Raw genomic sequence first — 22,419 nt, forward strand, 5'->3', positions numbered from 1 at the left:
GTGTTGTTAAAGATTTTATTTATTTATTCATGAGAGACACAGAGAGAGGGATGGGGGGCAGAGGCACAGGCAGAAGGAGAAGCAGGCTCCATGCAGGTAGCCCAAGGCAGGACTTGATCCCGGGACTCCAGGATTATGCCCTGGGCCAAAGGCAGGCGCTAAACTGCTGAGCCACCCAGGGACCCCCAGGAAGTCACTATTTTGATGAACGTTCCAACTTGGATAGATTGAGGGTAGCTACTAGAAATGCTATTTGATGATTCTCCGGCTAAAGTCAACCTCAACTATAGAGAAATTTGTGGTTGCTTAGTAATGTCTGCCATGGCAATGGATAGCTAAGAGGTGGCCCACGTGGCATTCTTTCCTTAAACCCTTAGCAACAGCAGGATAACCTGGCAATTATGACAGAAGCCACTAATTGAAAAAAGGTGACATGGCACCAAAGGCTAGTTTTCTAAGTTTATATAAGAAAACCTATACGTCGAAAGATGAAATGACTTTGTCTAAATTAACTAACATGGTAAGTGATAGACTATGGATTCAAATACCAATCTGTCTGACCCCAAACTCCTGCTCTTGACCATTATGCTATACGTTCCTTCTTATTGGCTGTTCTTGTCTACTACCCACTCATGTCACCCCTCCACTCTGACAGAGCTTCTCCTAAAACAGCTTCAACACTCATCTGCTCCTGATTTTAATACCTAGAGCTGCTTGTCTCAGACACAAAAACACAAAGTCCCGAGTCAATTTTCTCTTTCAGGTCCAAAGTTTGCCATTTCCTGAACCTTTACCACTGAATCTTTTTTACATGTCATTCGGCTCCAGCTCTTCCTTTCAACCTGCTTAATTTATTCAAATGTGGAAGAGTGACTCACAAGTTACATGAAGACAAACCCAGCTGTGTGCCAGAGATAATTATTTCAGAGTAATTAAAATGATCTATGGGCTGCCAAATTATACACCAAAATGTGATTCCACACTCTCTCCCTTATCTGCCTAGTTCTTCCTCTGTCTATCAAAAGAAACTGCTTGCTAGGGTAGGGGCTACACAGCCCTAATACACTAATCATTGCTATTCAGCAGCCTTTTTAGAGGGTCATCTCCACATGGGAGATTTTACAGCTTCAGAGAAAAATGCTGGTCTGAAATCAGAGAACTCCAAGATGACCACTTACGATACTTGCTGGTGGTAAGTTCCCTAAAAAGGTGTCCCAAACATCTAGAACCAACCATAATATCACACAGCAACAGAAGCAGTGGAGAATAAGGAAGGAGACTGAAGAGATGGAGAGGAAGGCAAGAGCTGTGTCTCAGTAGAGCTGCTCCTTCTCCCTAATCCACTGCATTCACTGCTACCTCCTGTTTTTGCACCTCAATAACATGGTATCAAGTTCCCCTCCAACTAGTTCAGGTCTCCTCAAGCAGAGACTCAGATGCAGATTCCTGTACATGCACTTTATTTTAAGTGTGTTCTTGGAACAAACCTATAGGGGCATGAGGGAAGTGGAGCAGGGCAAGGAAAAAGTTATGCAAAAATGTACTCTCAAGAAAGATCTCAGCCTGATCCCATAAACTGTATCACAGAGTTTGAGCCACTCAAAGGCAAGGTGGCTGGGCTATAGTATGCCTTCATCAGTGAGTCACTGCTCAGGGCCACCCCTATGTGGGAATGCTGAGGGAGAGGAGTCGGAGAGGGGAGGCATGGATCATCTGACCTGTCACTCACAGCAGCCAAGAACAATCTCAGGAAAGAAGTCAGGTATGAGCCATTTGTAGCCAATACCCACAGCAGCTGAGAGAAGTAGAGGACAACTGGGTAGGGCATTCAGAGCACCCACCCTAACTCTCTTATAGTATTTCATGGCATTGGAGAGAATGTTCAACCTGCCAAGGATCTCAAAATGGTAGTCCTGAAAGGGCTTATGGCCCCAAAGATACCCAGACTGGACTTCAGGGGTTGAATGACCCCACTGAAGTTGTTTACAAAATGTCCATATATATTAAATTCACAGGGAACAAAGAGTATAGATCTCATCAGATTCTCTCTAGTGTGTATGAACCCCTGGGTTCAGAAGTTCACCCATGAGGGATGCCTGCGTGGCTCAGTTGGTGAAGTGCCAACTCTTGATTTCAACTCAGGTTGTGATCCCAGGGTTGTGAGATTGAGCCCCATGTCATGTTCTGCGCCTGATGTGGAACCTGCTTGAGATTCTCTCTCTCTCTCTCTTCCTCTGCCCCTCCCCATCCCAGCGAAAGAAAGAAGAAAGAAAAAGAAAGAAAGAAAGAAAGAAAGAAAGAAAGAAAGAAAGAAAGAAAGAAAGAAAGAAAAAGAGAAAGAAAGAGGGTGGGGGGAAGATAAAGCCAAATGTCTACTGCTAGCAGTGTGAAGCCAGCGAGAAGTCCCTGACATGGCTGCAATTAGATTTGAAAGAGCCCGACGTAGCTTACATCTGTAATTGGATTTTCCAATACAACTCCAGATCTGAAAGGGATAATGCTTTCCTGAATTGGAAAGAGGCTGAATGAGAATGCATATTCTCGCCCTTCCGAAAGCCCCTCTCCCCAACTTCCTGCATTTCCATCACTTTTCTCTCTGTAGCACTTTTCCTCCGTTTTCATCATGCTTTAGCACCACAGCACCACCTACCGTCCCTGATGCGGACAGGGAAGGTGTGCCTTGGTTTGTAGCAGAACCAGCAAGCATCACCAGCAAGCGCTGGAGAGGACACCATTCATCAGTCCTGTGACAAGCCTGGCTATGGGGAAACTGCCACTCAGCATTTCAAGCTGCAGGTTCGCTCCTCTCCCCTATTTCAATGCCAGGTTCTTCCTCTACCTAAAGCATTTTCTTGCAAAAGTAAATGGGTAATTCACATAGAAGGGAAATCTCACAGGGAATTAGACATGGTGCTAGGCTAGCCACAGAGTTTCTTATACTTTTACTAGGATGATTTGTGGCTAACAGGAAAAACTGCTCAGTAGAGCTAATTACTCTGGGAAGTAACCTAGCAGGCTGATGTGCTCCTCTGTCTGAGAGCACACAGAAAGACTACCCCTGTGGAAAGCCTGCATTTGGCTAAAATCATACCCATCATTACAAGATGAGTCATTGTGATACATGGTGTTTGCTGAGTGGGAAAAGTAAATCTCCTTATGAACCTACCTTCCTTGGTTCATTCTCTTCAAAGGTAGGTGGCCACTCACACCTTAAAAATACATGTCTACCATCACATCGACCTGAGACCTCCACACCAGCCATGGAAATGGCCATCATGGCTGATATCTCCCCATTCTGCACAATTCAAGACCCCTTTTTCCATTCTGCTATGTGGTGTTGGTCTGGGAGTCTGCCAAATGTTTCTTAGGTACCCTTGCTCATTACCTGCAGTTAGGGTCGGCCATGGAGGGACTGGAGGCTTGGGGATGATTCCCTCCTGTGTTTGGCTCTTGTTGACCTTATTCCAACATCATCAGGTAGCTCGTGTGTCTTTCAGAATTCATAGCTGCAGCCCCACAATGTTCCCTTGGGATTCCCCAAGTGGGCTGATTACCAGACACATAGCAAGCCCCAAATGTGAGCACCCAACCCTAAGCACCTCTCCCTCCCCCTAGAGCACCTAGTTCTTGGTAGCATCACTTTTTCCCTAGAGTAGTGACTACTACTTATAGCTAGCACTTCTGTGATACTTTGACATCCCCTTTTTCTTTCAGTCTTCCAAAAACCATGCAACCTGGATTGTCGCCTCTCAGTCTGAGACATCCGGATTGTCACTTCTCAGTCTGAGACATCTGAATGGTTTGGGTCTCCTGGTCAATATAGTACAGGCTATACAATGACTGCCAAGAAGATGAATAGACTAAATGGTTTTTGAAGACCAAGAACTGGTTTATGAGTCCTACCTACTCTTCCAGGACGGTTTCAATACTGGTTAAAAGCAGGCACTGGGGAGTCAGACAGATTTGAGTTTGCATCCTGGTTCAGCCACTTCCTATCTGTAGACTGTTAGGCAAAGTGTATAAATAGTCTGGCCTCAGCTTTCTTCTCTGTAAGATGGAAAATCAGGACATTGAACCCAAAGAGCTGTAGAGGGATCTTATATTACAACTCACACACAAAGTGCTCTGTGCAAAGCCTACTTAACATAATTAGCCTTCAAGAAAGATAACCCAAACTTCTAGTTTCAAGATAAGTTCTGGTGGCATAATGTACAGCATGGTGACTGTAGTTAATACTGTTCTGTATATTTGGAAATTTCTACAAGAATAGATATTGAATGTTCTCACCACAAGAAAAAGAAATGTTCCTACATGAGGTAACGGATGTTAACCAGACAGTAAGTATGGTGATCATTTTGGAATATACACATGTATCAAATCAGTATGTTGTACACCTTGAACTAATTCAATGTTATATGTCACCTATAGCTCAATAAAACTGGGGGAAAATACTACTCTGTTTGGTTTCATTATTTTTTACCATCATCAAATTTCCTAATGAGGGAGTATTTGTGAAAGAAAATTCTAGGTTCTGGGTTGATACGAGAAAGCTACCACTCTGAACACTGTGAATCTCTGAAGACATAGCAGAGAGATGAACTTCCAACCAAAAGAAGTCTCAGCCACAAGATCTATCATACATCAGACAAGAACATGACCAATAATAATGCTACATTTAGTCACTGCCCAATATATGCATCATGCTTTACATGGACAACCATTTAAGGTGGATATTATAGTCTCCACTCTATTGATAAGGAAATGTATCTCAAGGGGTTAAAAGGAGAGGTATGTGTGCTCAAGAAAAAAAGAAGAAAAAAAAAAAACTTGCCCCAAATCTAACAGTAAGTAGTAGGACTGAGCCTTCCCTTTGATCTGGTTGACAGGATCCAGAACCCATGCTCTTCACTGTTAAGCCTCCTAGTAGAAAGACCAACAAGGTCACAAGCTAAGAAAGAAGAGCTTGTCAGAAAATAAAGATGGCAAGCATAGAACATGCTTAGAACATACCCTTTTTTGTATATCTCAGAACACAGAACACAGGTGATGTGAAGGTGTCATAGGTGGCAAGGCTACAGTGATGTCTCAGCAAACATTAAATAGCTTAGGTATTATAGACTCACACGTAGGGGTCTCTCTGACTTTTCAGCTCCAAATAATTCTTTCTTTTCAAGATTTTATTTATTAATTCAAGAGAGACATAGAGAGGCAGAGACACAGGCAGAGGGAGAAATAGGGTCCCAGCAGGGAGCCTGATGTGGGATTCTCAGACCCTGGGATCACAACCTGAGCCAAAGGCAGGTTGTGAACCACCCAGGCATCCCTGCTCTAAAGAATTCTAGTAGAAGAAAACACAATAGGAAATGTGGCCCCCATAATACTCTCCCCATCAGATACTCAACAGCCTATTTTAACCAACCCCAGTCATCCACTTCAGCACTAAAAGTAGATGCTACGTCCTACGCACAGAGAAAATTGCAACCCGGTGTCATCTGTATGAGAAAGCATATTATAACAGCCCAGGGCAATCATGGTCTACATGCATGCATATTATAGATTTACTCTTAGTGTTCAACTGAAAAAAGTAATTGATCATTGCTGATCAACTAAGTAAGCACTTCTTGTCTCTTAATTGTCTCAGTCAAGGCTCAGTTCACTAAAACCCATCAGCTTCAGCTTTGTAACAAAAATTATAAGTTAGAGAGGCCTCTGGAACAAGAAAACAGCTGGGAAAAGCTCCCACAGAACTTGGGCTGTGCCAGAAATCCAGTCTGGCAATACAGAGAAGTGAAGGAGGTTTTCACCAAACAGTCTAAGTACGTCTTGGTTACCTACCTACATTTGCTTCATGGGACCATTTTACAAAATGCTCATCATGAAATCATTGTGAAGGAAGTCTCCTACCCACAATCCCCTTTTACTCACTCTCCAACTTAGTGGAAAAGATTTGACAGCCCCAGAGGAGCATAGAGCAACAGAGAAGCAACCCTGCCTTTGAATGCATTGTGAAAGGTGGCCCCCAACCAGAAACACTGAAAAGGGCTTTCAAGTTACATAGTTAATGTGACTAACCCTAACAGGACAGGTATCCTAGACAGAGAAACTCCCAACCCTTAATCTTTCTCCTCAGGTACCCTTCTGAAAAACGCAACAGGAACATAAAAGAAATAGCAGAGCAGGTCTAGAAGACTCCGTCTGGAGGTCCCCCTGGGAGAGCATGTTGGGTCAGAAGTGGTGACCACAGCTTGGCAATAGAACAAGCAAGTACTTTGGAACCATGGAGAGCTGGACACTTTCAATTAAATAACTTGTCACTTTGAAAGCATGCTGAGGAGAAACATGTCTCACTTGACCTGTCAGTCACTCCCTTTTATTAATAATAGAGTGTTTATGCTTTGACTGCTGTCCTCAGGAGAATCAGGAGGAATGCTGACATGATTTGTACCATTTCAAGGTCGGTAACATCTCAAAGGCGGGTTACAAATATTAAAAAAGAGAAAAACGACTACTCCCATTGACCAGCAGCAAGAGCCAAGGAATAAGAAAGAAAATAGCACTTATGTGATGTTTTCTCTGTGCACCCAAGCACCAGAACTCTATCTTCCAATGTGAGATACACTTAACCAAGGGTTGCACCTGAGGTGAAAGGTGGTATAAAAGTGAATTTTCTTTCATCTTCAGTAAGCATTTTTTGTAGCTATTGTTATAAGGGTGATACTGCTCTGGCAAATGAGTTGAAAAAGCAGGAGCCTGAGCATAATTGAAGTTCATGTCTTGCTCAGGTTAAGTCTGTGGAGGGCATTCCTGATTGTTGGCCTTTTCTCCTATACCTGGTGAATTAGGAAACCAAGCTACTTCTATCTGTGGCTCTTCCATCCCCTAAAAATTCCTGGGTTCTACTTCCAGCTGGCTGATGGAGAAACTGTGTATATAATGTACACACACTTCTTACCACTGTGGGCCTAACAGGGATACTTCACTTCCACTCACACTTGATTGGCAAGATCTAGTCTTCAGGCCACATCTAGAAAGAAGGAAGGGTTGATCCATGGTTGAGGAACCCCAGAAGCAATCCTGTGCCATGGACAAACAGACTGAAATATTGTAAGACAGCTCGCTGCCTTTACAAGAGACGGTGGGCCTGGATTTCCTCTTCTAAAATGCAAAATAAATCTAGTCTTAAATAAAACATCAATCATGAGTCAATGTAAAGGAAAAATTATGTCCAATAGTAGTACAGGTGGTATAGGATAGACCACAATTTTGAGTGAATAAAATTTAGACAACTCAAGACTAGAGTACTATGTCAAACTACAAATAGGAACCAGACTACCTTCTTGCTGTTAATAGAGGTAACATTTTTTTTCTTCTAGTTTTCTACCCTCTTTAGGACAATACTATTTTTAATGACATATTTGAGAAAAGCATTTCAGCTAAGTTATTGGAGAAGCAATTAGCCACTTGACCCTTTCAGCAACAGGTAGAGATGGGACTCTCTCTCAAGGGCAATGTTCTCTGGGCTATTTGGGCTGGTGAAAAGAGAACACAGGTACAATCTTCAAATATGTTAAGTCCAGGCCCAAGGATACTCATAAGAAAGGTCTTACATTATAGTTGCATTTTTTTTGTTTGCAGACATTTATTTACACATTAAGAACTTATTATTAGTTTTCTCTTTATCAAGTACTCCTGTCTCTTTTTTTTTTTTCAGTCTCTGTCTTACTTGTTAACATGCTTCCATTTCTTATTTTTTCTCTCTGAAAATTCTTTGAGAGCTATTTCTTTTACTTCTCCCTTTGATGTCTTGCACAGAAATTGCACTTTTTAGACAACTGCATTTACTGAATGTATTTGTAAGCTTTTGCCACAATGTAGCTGTGTAAATAAAAAGATCCTACATTCTTAAATAAGCTTAAAAATAAGCATTTATTTCTCACTTGTGAGTCTGCAGGGTAGACTATGACTCTACCGAGCTTGGTTCCATCTGCCTCCAGGTTGTAGACTGCATTCTGATCAGATCCACATATCACCTTATTCTCCTTGAATTAGCTACCTGAAACATGTTCTTCTAATTGAAGAGGCCAAACCAACTACACATGCATATTTAAAGCTCTGCTTAATATAGCATTCTCTTTTGATTCTATTCTGTTACATCCCCTTTTAGTTCTACTGACCAAAGCAAGTCACATGGCTATACTTAATATTAATGCAATGGGAATGTATCTTCCTCTTATTCTAGGGAGGCACTAAAATCATGTGGCAAAGGGTGTAGATAGATGCAGCAAGCTCTTACTGGCAGAGAATAAGGAATCTGGAGGGAAATAATCCAATCTACCTCTCAGACAAAATTTTCCCTTCTAAGCACCCTGAGAAAATTTACCACAGAGGCAGTTATCTTGATTCAAGAGGCAATGGAATGAGAAAAAACAGAGATCTTTGACAAATGGTATAAAACCAACCTAGGACGTCACTTGGAAACAACCCAAATACACTTAACTTTTCATGAGATATTTCTACTTGCATTTCATAAAGTAGTTAGTACCAATCCATCTCAGAACTGAAGGTAACAGAAAAGCTCACTTATCTCAATCCACTAACATTTGATTGGTGAAGTCTACTCTCACAGCTATCTTTAGGAAAAGTGGTTCCCTGGAGTCCTATGAGGACAAGGATTTTGGAGCCACACCTGGGATCATTGCCTGGGTTTTTACAATGGATTATTGATGTCTGAGGTTGTGAGGGGCAACAACATGTGAACATATTACTCAATGTAAAGAAAAAAACATTACATTAATAGTAGCATAACTGGTTCTTGACTGTGGCCATAATCTTGAGGATAATGTAAATCCAGAAAACTCTAGAACACAAAACTCTTAAAATATTGAACTCAATCCTTTTACCAAAGCAATAGATTTCTCACACATGAAAATATTCATGACCCCTTAATTCCATTGTTAAATTTCAGAAACTTAACCCAAGAATATAAACACCAAAAATTCATATAATTTTTAGCTAAGAAAATAATCCAAAACTCACACTGCATTAATCTAATGATAGCTTTAAGATTAACATAGGCAATGGAACCACCAACAAGTGCATATCTGGAAAATGAAGTCCAATTTGGATGCAATATTTTCTTCTCTTTTTTTTAAGACAGGGAGGGGATATGAAAGGAGGAGAGGAGGGAGAAGGAGAGAGAGAACTTCAAGCAGGCTACAAGCCCAGCATGGAGCCCAACATGGGGCTCAATCCAACAACCCTGAGATCTCGACCTGAGCCAAAACCAAGAGTCAGATGCTTAACCAACTAAGCCACCAGGCAACCACAGTATTTTCAAGCACACAAATGATATTAAAAGTATAGTGATTCAAACACGCAGAATTCTGCTACTCTAATAAATTAGCTCTTTAATTTTATTTTGTTTATCCTTATCCATATTTATATACAACAGCTAAAAAAATACAATCTTCATATGGTCACTTTTATCCTCAGCTTATTCATTTAGTATGATTTTCACATATTTTCCCAAGTTGCCAAATTTTTTCCACATAAGAAACTTTAACATTTGCATAATAACTCATCAAGCTATTGTTTGATATACCATAATACCACTTCTTTATGTTCAATATTTTAATCAGATCCATTAATTATTTACAAAGCTTCAGTTAATTAAGTAACTAAATTTTGTTAAATGTTTACTGAAATTGTGTGGAAAATCCAAAAGACTCCCCCCTAAAATTGCCAGAATTCATATAGGAATTCAGCAAAGTGGCAAGATACCAAATCAATGCACAGAAATCTGTGGCATTTCTATACACTAACAATGAGACAGAAGAAAGAGAAATTAAGGAGTCAATTCTATTTATAATTGCACCAAAAACCATAAGATACCTAGGAATAAATCTAATCAAAGAGGCAAAGGATTTGTACTCTGAAAACTATAGAACACTCATGAAAGAAATTAAGGAAGATACAAAGAAATGGAAAAAAGCTCCTTGCTAATGGATTGGAAGAATACATGTTGTTAAAATGTCTATGCTACCTAGAAAAATCTATACATTCAATGCAATCCCTATCAAAATACCATCAATATTTTTCACAGAGTTGGAACAAGTAATCCTAAAATTTGTATGGAACCAGGAAAGACTCCTAGCCAAAGGAATATTGAAAAAGAAAACCAAAACTGGTGGCATCACAATGCCAGACTGCAAGCTGTATTACAAAGCTGTGATCATCAAGACGGCATGGTATTGGCACAAGAACAGACACATAGATCAATGGAACAGAAATAAAGAGCCCAGAAATGGACCCTCAACACTATGGACAACTCATCTTTGACAAAGCAGGAAAGAATATCCAATGGAAAAAAGACAGTCTCTTCAACAAACGGTTTTGGGAAAATTGGACAGCCACATGCAGAAGAATGAAACTGGACCATTTCTTCATACCATATACGAAAATAGACTCAAAATGGATGAAAGACCTAAAGGTGAGACAGAAATCCATCATAATCCTAGAGGAGAACACAGGCAGCAATCTTTGTGACCTCGGCCACAGCAACTTCTTACTAGATACATTTCCAAAGGCAAAGGAAATAAAGGCAAAAATGAACTATTGGGACTTCATCAAGGTAAAAAGCTTTTGGCACAGCAAAGGGAACAGTTGACAAAACCAAAGACAACCTACAGAATGGGAGAAGATATTTGCAAATGACATATCAGATAAAGGGCTAGTATCCAAGATCTATAAAGAACTTAAAAAACTCAACACCCAGAAAACAAAGAATCCAGTCAACAAATGGGCAGAAGACACAGACATTTCTTCAAAGAAGACATACAAATGGCTAACAGGCACAAGAAAAAATGTTCAATGTCACTTGGCATCAGGGAAATACAAATCAAAACCACAATGAAATAGTACCTCACACCAGTCAGAATTGCTGAAATTTACATTAGGAAACAATAAATGTTGGCAAGAACACAGAGAAAGGGGCACCCTCCTACACTGCTGGTGGGAATGCAAGCTGGTACAGCCACTCTAGAAAACAGTGTGGAGGTTCCTCAAAAAGTTAAAAATAGAGCTACCCTATGACACAGTATTGCTATTGGGAATTTACCTAAAAAATACAAATATAGTGATCCAAAGGAGCACCTGCACCCCAATGTTTATAACAGCAATGTTCACAATAGTCAAACTATGGAAAGAGCTCAAATGTCCATTGACAAATGAATGGATAAAGAAGTGGTGTATATACACAATAGAATATTACTCAGCCACCAAAAAATGAAATCTTGCCATTTTCAATGATGTGGATGGAACCAGAGGGTATTATGCTAAGTGAAATAAGTCAATCAGAGAAAGACAATTATCATATGATTTCACTCATATATGGAATTTAGGAAACAAAACAGAGGATCATAGGGGAAGGAAGAAAAATAAGACTTAATCGGAAAGAAACCATAAGAAACTCTTAATCATAGGAAATAAATTGAGAGTTGCTGGAGGGGCTGTGGGTAATGGAATGGGGTAATTGAGTGTGGATATTAAGGAGGACACATGATGTAATGAGTACTGAGTGTTACATACAACTGATGAATCATTGAGGTGTACCTCTGAAACTAATAATACACTAGATGTTAATTAACTGAATTTAAATTTTAAAAAGTTTATTTAAACTGAAACCTAGTTGTTATTGTTTTTGGTAATCTACAAATCTAATAACAGTATCCACCATGCAAACTTCCACCTAAGATATAGCTATTAGCCTTTCCTCAGAGTTCTTGTTCACTATAAGTGAACTGTGAAGTCTTTCAGGTTGGCATTCAAACACATTAATTATCTTGGTGAAAGCATTCCTCTTTAGAGAAGCAAAGACCAATTCTGAAATGGAATCTAAAATGCTATCATATATATATATATTTTAAATTTTGATGTATCTTCATTAGAAATCACACCAGTTGGAGGTACCCAGGTAGTGTAGTCAGATAAGCATCTGACTCTTGGTTTCAGCTCAGGTCATGATCTCAGGGTCATGAGATAGAGCCCTGTACTGGGCTCTGTGCTCAGCATGGAGTCTGCTTGAGATTCTCTCTCCTGCTCATGCTTTCTCTCTCTCTCAAATAAATAAATAAGTCTATTAAAAAAAGAAAGGAAGGAAAAAAAAAAAAAAAGAAAGGAAGGGAGGAGGGGAGGGAAGAGAGGGAGAAAGTTAGGAATCATACCAGTTGGTTACCAAAGGGAAAAAGGAATAGCTTCTTTTTTTTTTCTTTTCTTTTCTTTCTTTCTTTCTTTCTTTCTTTCTTTCTTTCTTTCTTTCTCTTTCTTTCTTTTTTTTTTTAATGCATCAAAGAGTCTTGCAACTACTCTTGCCAGTGAGCATCAGGGCTGAGGAGAAATCTGAGAAGATAGCTGCATTGGTTATCTGTTGTTGCATAAAAAATTATCCCAAAATACAATAGCTCAAAGCAAACATTTACTATTTCACAGTTTTTGACCATCAGGAATCCACCATGTATGAGCTGGGTGGTTGTCAGGATGTTGGCAGGAGCTGCAGTCACCTGAAGGCTGAAACAGGTGGAGGATCAGCCTCTGAAGTAGTTCACTCACATGGCTGTTGGCTGGCGGCCTCATTCTCATGACATGGGCCTCCACAGGAATTGAGTGTCACTTGAGTGTCCTGATGACACGGCAGTGTGCTTCCCTCAGAGTGGTGTTCCAACAGAGAGAAAGGAAATCACACTACCTTCATAACCTAAACTCCAGAGTTGCACTCTTTCATTGTATTTTTTCTATCCTCCTGTTTAATAGAAGCAAGTCACAACATCCAGCACACCCCAGAGGAGAGGAAATTCAGGCTTCACCTCTTGAAAATATGAGTAAGAATTTGAGGACATATTTTAAAGCTGCCACAGTAACTGCTAAATTACAAAAAACAATAATGCAGTAAGTATAGATTTTGTATTCACATATACCTTTAAAATTCTGGCTTTGTCAGTTATAAGCTATATAACACTGAGCCAATCACTTGGGGCAATGCTCTTGACCTCTTTCTTTATTGCTATGCCTCAGATTATTTGTTGTCTACCTCTGCCTGCCTCACCAGATTATTATGAGACAAAAAAAGAAGAAAGAAAGAAAGAAAGAAAGAAAGAAAGAAAGAAAGAAAGAAAGAAAGAAAGAAAGAAAGAAAGAAAAAAAGAAAGAAAGAAAGAAAGAGAAGAAGAAAAGAAAAGAAAAGAAAAGAAAAGGTAATGTAAAGTGGTGGGTTTTCATAGTCACAAATAAAAATTGAATATTACAACAGTAAGCCAAGTAGGCTCTCTGTGATTATTACTCAGTACTCTTCAGGTAGCAAATGACCTCTCTTGAATCATACTCAACAAAAGTTAAACAGAAAACTGAATATATTGGTTCACATAAGCAGAGATACTTCAGGAATGGCTAGATCCAGGGTCTTAACACTGATAGAGCTCTTTTTCTTTCTCTCCTCCTATCTCAGCTTTCAGGGTTTCTTTTTCTTTTGTATTTCCCTCTTTATAGTGGCTCCTTTACTTCAGGCTTATAACTGCCTCTCTCCATGTGGCCAGGAAAAGGATCGTAACCATTTCCATTTTATATCATCCTCAAAGCTCATAATCTGAAAGATAGGAAGCACCCTCTCTCTCCCAGCATCCACATACCCCATCTTGGGGAAGATTCTAATTAATCCTTCTTTGTCATTGCTATATTCAAAACCTTCCAATGCCTTCTCTTCACAATTCAATCTACCAATGTCCTCACCATAGACTATGAGCTTCTGTATTATTTGGCCCCTGGCTACCTCTCTGTATTCATTCGTATCACTGTGCCTTCCTTCACATCATTCCAGCCACACTGCTACAGCCCTAGGGCCTTTGCACCTAGTTCCCCTTGCCCTAAAATACTTTTCTTCATATGCTAATATGGCTCATCCTCTCTCTTCAAACTAAATGTCATGTCATCCATGACAAGTCTTCCATGAACACTTTTTCTAAAAACACTACCTATCATCTTCATCACTTTCAACCCTCTTACATGCCTTTTAAGTAAAACCATTATCTGACACTTTGTTGTATTTCTCCTTACTGGTTTATTTTATGTCTTTTTCAATACAGCATAAATTCTGTAAGCACAGAGAACCTATTTGGCTTACTGTTGTAAGGTAACACTAACACAGAGTAGGTGCTCAGAAAATACTGTTGAATGAATGAATGAAAATGCCCACCTGTGAACCAATCACTATGACTGGAGAATACAGTATCCTGGCCAGAACGAATGACATGTCATTCCCAGGGGGATCAAGATAATAGCACAACCAGAACAATGGATTTGGCAGTGAATCTCCAACCGAAAATCAAGGTACAACTTATCAGAAGCAGAGGGAAGGAATGCAGGGCAGGTAAAAACCACAGCTATCCCCCAGATCACATTTATACCAATTCCACACAAAACCCTCCAAGTAAATGTGAAAGGGGAGACCAGAGATAGATGGAGTAGATTTTAAAGCTGTTAGATATATACTCTTCAAGGCCAGCAGCCAAAAGCCACTGTGAAACTCATGCCAATTTCATAGACAAACACACATAACCAAAAATTACACAAATACAAAATTTATCACAATGCCTAATAAAAACTGCAACAAGCCCCAGCACTCTGAATTAATGATCATCAATGAGTGGCATGGCATTAGAAAAGTGAAAGGCATTTTGTGCAAAAGCAGATGTTGAGAGAGAGGCATTAAATCAAACCACAGTACCATGAAAAGGCAAAGTAGAGGTGGAAAGGATAATTTCTCAAAAAGTAACTTTCCAACTGAGAGAATGGATTGATAGTACTATCCGTTCTTTATAGGAAAGTTCCCAACAATGCATTTCCTTGTCATCATGATCTAATGTGGGTTACCAGCTATTACTCTCATTCGTCATGTTCCCCATCCGCGCTGTAGTATAAAAAATATCAGGGATTTCTTCCCTCGTATTTCACGACACTTCTTGGAGGGGGTGGATTTTGCATTCAAGTGCAAACCAAAGTGTTCCAAATCTATCTAGGCTCATAAAAACTATAAATGACCTGGTCTGGGTCACACAGATGCCCACTGGTGCTATAAAATCTAAGTCTGATTTGCTGGAAGTCTTCCTTGCTTTAGAAAATTTACTTATCCTTACAATCTGATTTAAATTAGACTGGTCCCCATAAAACCAGATTGCTTCTATTCTCCATCTATGCAATTCCTTCACGCTCCAAGACAACTCAACTCTGATCTGCCTCCGTCTTGGAGCCCTATAAATTGTACCCCTTATTGAGTACCTAATACTTCCTGCTCAACTGCACACAATGTTTCAAACCCTCACAAAACAATCCTTTGAGCTACTGTCATCACCATTTTAGAGATAAACTACAGCTTCGTGCCACTCATTTGCTTACTCAACCCACCCCCACCCTTCTCCCCTCTGACTAGTATTTTGGCAGAATGAATAACTCAACTCTGATTGGATTCAAAAGCCCATACTCTCAATTCTATCACATGCCCCACCCTGTTGGTTACAAAGTTTTCCCCTACTTCCTTCAAGTATTTCTTGACTATTACAAAAAATACAGTATTTCTTGTTGTTCTTGATTTTTTTTTATTTAAGTATAGCTGGTACACAATGTAATTAGTTTCAGGTATACAATGTAATAATTTGACAAATTCATATATTATGCTATGCTTACTCCAGGTTAGCTACCATCTGTCACTGTATAATGCTATTACAGTATCATTAACTATATTTCTCTATGCTGTACTTTTTCTTCCCATGTATAATATTTTAACAGGAACTTCTGTCCCTCCTTTACCTCTAGGCGGGCAAAGCTCTCTGCAATCTGGCCCTATCTCCTTCAGTTGGAGGGCACTTCTTCCTGCCTCCATCATATTGATGTACTCTCCTCCCATATCCTTGTGACAGACAGAGCTAGAGAGACATAGAGACACAGAGCTAGACAGAGATATTGAGATGCAAAGATACAGATAGAGACAGAGATAGATACACAGAGAAAGAGAGAAACACAAAGAAACAAGGATAGAGAGAGAGACAGGGAGACACAGAAGGACACAGAGACAGACACAAAGACTCAAAGAGAAAAGGAGACAGAGATAGAGATACTGAAACAGAGAAACAGGAATGGAGACAGAGCAACAAAGATAGACACAGACATAGAAACACACACACACACACACACACACACACACACAGAAATAGATATAGCTACCCAGTGCAACTCACCCTGTTAGTTGTATGCAACTACTAGTTACATGGTGCTGTATGTAACCAGGTAATACTGACATAGTTTCAAAGCTATCTTTTATTGAACTCTCACTGTCTGCCAAGATATGCTTATATGCTCTCAGCACCATCTGTACAATCATTTTAGGAAATATGTATTATTATCCCCATGTTATAAATGAGACACTGGAGGCTCTTACAGGTTGACTTTCTCGACTTGTAAAAGACAATAATAGCACTGGGTGTTATTCTGTATGTTGGCAAATTGAACACCAATAAAAAATTAATTTATTATTAAAAAAATAAAAAAATAAAACAAAATAGTTCAAATCAGGTGTGCACAACTCTCAATTCGAAGACTGTGTACAACAGCTGTTTCAAGATATTTTTTATTATCACATGGGTGGTGAGAGAAGGATGTTATTGATATACAGTGAGCACAGGTCAGGGATGCTGCTTAACATCCTGTGGTACACAGGACAGCCCTCCACATCAAAGAACTGTCTGGCACAAAACATCAATACAGTGAAAGTTGAGAAACTTTGGTATAAACATACTACCCAAATCTAACATCCAGCTTCCCCCATATGCTTTAGCCCACACCACTCCTAGACATCAAATTTATCTTAATTATATATTTATTCATTAATTTAACATTTACTGAGAATTTCTGAATTCATAGGGACAGATGATAAAATGATTTGGACATAGCTCCTCATAATCTATTATAAAAAGCAATGAGATGGGCTTCTAGTTAAGGAACTACTATGTCACTGGAATAAAAGGCACAACGTGGAGATTATAGTCAATGGTATGGTAATAGGATTGTATGGTGATAGGTGGTAGCTATACTTATGGTTAGCATAACAGATAAATCTATCAAATCACTATGTTGTGCACCTGAAACTAATATAACGCTGTGCGTCAACTGTACTCAAAAAAATTCTTAAAGAAGAGAATTAAACATAAAGTTTCAAGTCAATGTGCCAAGTGCCATGATAAATATGTGTGCAAAAAACTACAGCAGTACTAACAAGGAGCATTTAACTCAGTAAATACAGAGCCATCATCCCCAATTCTTAATCCTAAAACCTGAAAAGTTTTGAAAATTGAAATGAACTCCACACAGCAAAGGAAACAATAAGAGGCAAAGGTAATCTACAGAATAGGAGAAATTATTTGCAAACCATCTATATGGTTAATATCCAAAATATATATAAGGAATTGTATAATTCAATAGCAAAAAACAAGGTATTGAATGGGCAGAGGCTCTGAATAGACACTTTTCCAAAGATGAAATACAGATGGCCAACAGACACATGAAAAGGTGCTCATCATCACTATCTTCAGGGAAATGCAAGTCAAAACCCCAGTGAGATAATAACACCACCCACCTGTCAGAATGGCTATTATCCAAAAGACAAGAGGTAGGTATTGGTAGAATGCTAAGTAAAGAGGTATTGATGGTGGGAATGTAAATTGGTATAGCCAATTAGGAAAAGGGGGAGCAGTTTCCTCAAAAAATTAAAACTAGAACTACCATATGACTCAGCAATCTCATCTCTAGGTGTTTATCTGAAGGAAATCCAATCAGTGTCTTAAGATAGATTTATTTGTAGCCACATCTTCACTTCAGCACTATTCACAGTAGCCACGACGTGGTAACAACCTAAGTGCCGACAGATGAGTAGATAAAGAAAAAGTAAAATTTCACATATATAAAATATTATTCTGTCACAAAAAAAGAAGTAATTCCTGCCAATTGTGACAGCATGGCTGCATCTCCACAAGTAATCAGAGAAATCTTTTTCTGACAGATTCAACATTACTTTTTACCAGAAGCCTACACTGGACTGGAATAAAATTGTTCATCTGCATATCTCTCTGCCAAACTTCTTGTGAGAACTAAAGTTGTTGGGGTCTATTTCCTCACAATGTGATATTTATAATAAAGTCCTATTCTCAAAGAATTTTAGAGCCCATAAAGAATAGGTACAAGTACTTTTATTTAAAAAAATCTATGCCTACTGTATTCAATAAGGAACTAAGGGATTCAAGATTTCCTTCAAGAGTTCAATCTCGAGGATGACATTTACACAGTTAACGTTGGTACAATGTTGAGAAATCAACATTAACGAATGCTTGGCACAGATTTTGAAATTGAAGGTTTGGAAATGGACTTGCATATGAAATTCAAAGGACTCCATGCAGGTAATAGAAAGTAGTAAACTGGGACACCTGGGTGGCTCAATGGTTGAGCATCTGCCTTCAGCTCAGGGTGTGATCTCCAGATTCTGGGATCAAGTCCCGCATCAGGCTCCCTGCAGGGACACTGCTTCTCCCTCTGCCTATGTCTCTGCCCTCTCTCTCATGAATAAAGTCTTTTTAAAAAGTAGCAAACCACCTTGCTTACCAAAGAAACTATCAAGTGAAAATAAGCTGCCACTGAAGAAATGCTGAGCTTTACTGATGATATACCAGCTGTGCTTTCTTTGAGTGATGGGCAAGGAACATTTGGTACAGGTAAATATAAGGACATTAGTAATGATGATGTGGATGTTACTGTGAACAGAGGTGAAAAAAATCTTTAGAGTTGAAAAGTTTAAAAAAAAAAAAAAGAGTTGAAAAGTTAAAACCAATCCAAGCTCTCTGCTACTAATGGTTCTTTTCCCCTTTCTAACACATTTCAAACCACTCCACAACTCTACAGAGAAACAATATCTAACATATATACAAGTTCATTTTTAAGTTAGTAAAGGTTGGTCATCATTATCAAAAAGACAATCTCTACTATATCCTGATAACCGGCGGTACAGGTGGTGAGAGTTTACTTCATATTCTCATAGAGCTTCCCTTGACTATATTCCAGTCTCTGCTCTTCCATGATTTAATGCAAAACTTGAGAAAGTTACTTGAATTTGATCTGAATTTCCCCGTGTAATGGCTATAATAATGCCTAATGTACCTTGTGCCAAGGTTATGAGAATTAAATGACAGTGGCTATAAAAGCTTGTTAATAAAGATAAAACTGTATGTATAATAAAACCTGAGTTCTACTTATCCCAAGACATATTTCTCAGAACACTAGTCTCAAGATAATTTGAGGGAAAAAAATGGTTTCTGAAAATATGCTTGGAAAATGCTATTTTATCTTTCTCTTAGATATTCCAAATACATATAAAAGGACTAAAAGTTTTGGGTGGCTCTGAAATTTAAAAAAAAAAAAAAAATTGTGATTAGACCTTGACAGTAGGCTCAGATATGCTTCAGTTTCTGAACATTCCTATTTAGTGGCTGTGAATTTTGAGCAGATTATTTAACCTCTCTGAGCCTCCGCTGTCACATCTACAAACAGAAATGAGGTAATCCCACCCCCCTCATAAAATTTTAAGGAAATTCTATGAAGTGATGTGGATAAAACATTTAGAGTGCCTGGCACATGGCAAGTGCCCAATGATTATATTTGCCTTATTAATTCTATTATTAACTTTTTTCTACCTCAGCTGTTTCCATACTCTTGGCCATGGCACCTCTTTTTACCTTGGGATAGATGAACAAACCTCCTCCAGCATAACTTCCAGGGAAGGCCATGTCATAGCTGAAGCAATGTATTTGTGTTCTAACCATCTCTCCTCTCTTCATTTTATAAATTCTTACTGTCATTAGTCTTAAACCAACTATGAGACTTCTTCAGAGAGAAATTGCTCCCTTGCCTCAGGAAATGAAAGGTTTCTTCTGGAAATGGAAAACATTTCCAATGTCATGGGACAATATGTTATTAAGCGCAGATGAGGGTTCCTGAGAATAAGATGACATAGGTTTAGAGATGGAACGATGCCAGGAGGATCACATGGTAACAAGTGTGTGCTGGGGCATGCAACACTTAGGGTGAGTCTTGACATGAAGCAGGATTTAGCAGCTTTAGAAAGATGTGTGGGGGAAGAGGGGAAAATTCCAATTTTAGGACTACATGCAAGGCCTTTTGACCCACATTTTTGCCCTTGAACCCAAAAAAACTTAAAATGTTTTCCTTATGTAAGCTACTTGCCTCAGCTGATCTTCCCTATTGTCCATTACGCTTCTCTTAAACCAGCAGGAGTGATATGGCACCTTGTCTCCAACTTCAAGGGTTCCTGAGAGAAACCATGAGGGACACACAACCCAAAGTATTTCTTCCTGAAAGAGGCTTCTCTGCTAAGCCTGTCTGCTTTTCCACCCTCATCACCTGAGTGAGGGGCCAGAGGAGAATGGAGAAGGAAAGTTCATAATTCACAATTCTGTAAGTTAAGCCCATGTTTAAACCTTTTATCAAAATTCTAGGACAGGAATAGCCAAAATATTTTGACTCACATGCCAATTCACAATTCATCATTAATGGCTGTTCCAAGCCCTATGTTGAGAAGGATAACGAGGCCCCATCTGCGCTCAGCAAGGAAGGGCACTGTGATGGGTTTAGTTGACATCATCTGAGGATGGAGGAGTCTACAGTACCACATGGCTATCATCTACTCCAAACAATGAATTTCCTCTGCCCTAAGCTCTACTTCAGACTCCGAGAGCCAAGAGCCTTGGTAATGAGAAGGCACAGAGAATCTAGTGAGGATAAGAGGAACAAAGTACCTGCTTCCTCTCCCATGACTCCCATATGAATCCTCCTTCTTGGTGTGTAGCCAAGTGCATTCCCCCTGAAGAGGATGAGTGGAAGGGTGCTAAGAACAATCCATAGCGCTGGCCTTTTCCTGTGACTGCCTGCAGACCAGACCCATAGCCCCAGGTTTAAAATAAGCATGGGCTTCTTTGTGAACATAGGCAATCTCTGATTCATCTCTGAGACCTGCTCACGTAGCTTGCTCACAGAAAGCACATTGCTCACAGAATAATGGAGCAATGATCAAGTGCTTAGACTCACCTAAAAAGCCCCGCCAATTAGCACTGAAATTTTCAGATTTCCTGCCTCATTGATCGTAACAGAGCTCCCCTGGGAGATCTTCCCATGAGCTGCCTCATTCAGCTTTCCTCTTCTTTTTAGCAAAATAGGTGCACCTTATAGGTTTACATCTCATCTCTATATGAATGGTCCTCTCCAGAGCAAACACTGTTTCATTTCTCTGACTTTTCCTGAGCTTGAGTGTGGCAGGTAATAAAGCTCAAGAAATGTGTATAAAGGGATTGAATAAAATAAACTAATAAAATCATCTAACAACAACAAAAATCAATGGATTAACTATTTTTAAAACGAGGAATAAGGAAACTCCTTGGAGTGTAAAAATTTCCTATACTCAATTTTCAGGTGGACTCTGAGTTTGTTAGAATCCTGCGTTCATTGAATTTGTTAGCATCAAACATTTATCAGTTCAGATTGAGAGGTGGGAAAGAGGATGAAAGAAATCAAGGAAAATAAGAAACCAGACTGAAAAACTAGAGAGAGAGAAAGTGAGCTAGAGAAATGAAGCGTGGCAATGTGTGTTTCTAGTCATATTGCTAAGACATGATGTAATTCTCACGATGCTGACAATTATGAAAGATCTAACAACAAAGGCCTCGAGTAAGAACTATGCACATATTTAGACAATGTATGGTCTGGCTTAGAAATTGTTAAATTAACCTATAAACCTGCTGTGTTTTTAGTCTAAAATCATAAATCCTCAGAGATTTTGGCTTCATAATTTTTTTCAAAACTTAGAAGATGCAAAAGGCTTTAATAAAAATGATATATGCCATTTATAAAAGACCATGCAGATGGTCTGGGATGGGAGGAAGACAACCAAATGGATAGGAACTAACTTTAAATGTAAATTCATTTACAGGAAATTGTCTCTAATATGTGAAACATCCATGTCTGCCAAAGTTATGAAAATGTGGACATCCTGTAAATATCCATCTGATGCTTATTGTTTTTGAATTTCCATGAAATCTCATTTTGAGAAGTTAGTTTTCTGCTCAGTATAGTTATGACATACAATCAATTCAATAACATAGCACTGAATTTTAAAATAAAGTTAATGTGCTTGGATATTCAAAGCGTCAACCTGATTTCTTTTTCTCATCCTGAACACCCGTCTTTCAGATGAGATTTATGTTTCCCATGCCAAGTATGGATTTACAAATCAAAGTAATTGAAGCCATTGCATACAAGAAA

The 22,419-nt window shown here is 39.1% G+C and overlaps 1 long non-coding RNA gene across 20 annotated transcripts in view; it reads right to left on the reverse strand.

Moving 5' to 3' along the window:
* The window catches only part of LOC144289656 (uncharacterized), a 469,344-nt gene that overhangs the window by 365,273 nt on the left and 81,652 nt on the right, over positions 1-22,419 (reverse strand). The window contains exon 5 of one of the 20 annotated variants that reach the window (XR_013357508.1): positions 12,222-12,396. The exons of the other annotated variants lie outside the window; for them this stretch is intronic. This is a non-coding gene — a long non-coding RNA (uncharacterized LOC144289656). The remainder of the gene's footprint in view (positions 1-12,221; positions 12,397-22,419) is intronic. 20 annotated transcript variants of the gene reach the window in all.

Source organism: Canis aureus, chromosome 19 (assembly GCF_053574225.1).
Source record: "Canis aureus isolate CA01 chromosome 19, VMU_Caureus_v.1.0, whole genome shotgun sequence".
In the NCBI taxonomy this organism is placed as follows: Eukaryota; Metazoa; Chordata; class Mammalia; order Carnivora; family Canidae; genus Canis; species Canis aureus.